The 766-nt window shown below is 36.2% G+C and overlaps 1 protein-coding gene across 1 annotated transcript in view; it reads right to left on the bottom strand.

Moving 5' to 3' along the window:
• Nucleotides 1-766, bottom strand: part of sash1a (SAM and SH3 domain containing 1a) — a 249,324-nt gene that overhangs the window by 230,462 nt on the left and 18,096 nt on the right. The gene's annotated exons all lie outside the window — the stretch shown is intronic.

Here is a 766-nt window from a genome sequence, read left to right as displayed (position 1 = left end):
ACATGGAATCTTAGAAAATCCTTTTTACTGTGGTATCGAAATCGGCATTGAGAATCATGATGCACTGTTGCATTTTGCATATAATATCCTTGTGTTCTTGTCTTGGTATCTTGTCTATATTGTTGCCATTTACTTTCTTAATGTTAAAAAATGTCCCTATTTGATGAGCACCTGTGTTTACTTGTGGTAGGAATGTCTCTTCTCTGTTGTGCATTTTCTTTTGTCTTCTTCACCGTGGGGATGGTGAGAAACAAACTTTCGATTCCTCTGCATGTCTAGTTTATGTGAAGAAATTGAGAATAAAGCTGACTTGACTTACTTTACTGGTACTGGCAATGACTACTGAATTTTTGGTTCTGTGACACCCCTAGTTTATGCACAGTGATACCGTCCCATTGATAACAAGTTACTTTAACTATGGATTAGATCAGATTATTTTAACCAAACCCTGAGCTGCTCAAATGTGATCAAAATATTACTGAACAGATATTGTTACAATGCTTTGACCTCATGATAATACACAGACAGTTTCTACAAAGTAGATTTAGGAGGACCTGACAAAACAAGATACATTAAACAAGTAAACAACTTCCTCTTTGCTTTAAGTTAGCATCTGTAGCACAAACATACAGCGTAGACCTATACCCAGTGCAGTCTGGAAGTTGACTAACCGTGAATAATTGGTCACGTGAAAAGAAGACCCAGCAATATCATGAGTGGCCTACATGTGTCTCTATCTGAACCTTTGTTTATATATATATATATA

Source organism: Etheostoma spectabile, chromosome 18 (assembly GCF_008692095.1).
Source record: "Etheostoma spectabile isolate EspeVRDwgs_2016 chromosome 18, UIUC_Espe_1.0, whole genome shotgun sequence".
Lineage (NCBI taxonomy): Eukaryota > Metazoa > Chordata > Actinopteri > Perciformes > Percidae > Etheostoma > Etheostoma spectabile.
Note: the sequence above shows the minus strand (reverse complement) of the source record. Positions and strands in the feature narration are given on the sequence as shown.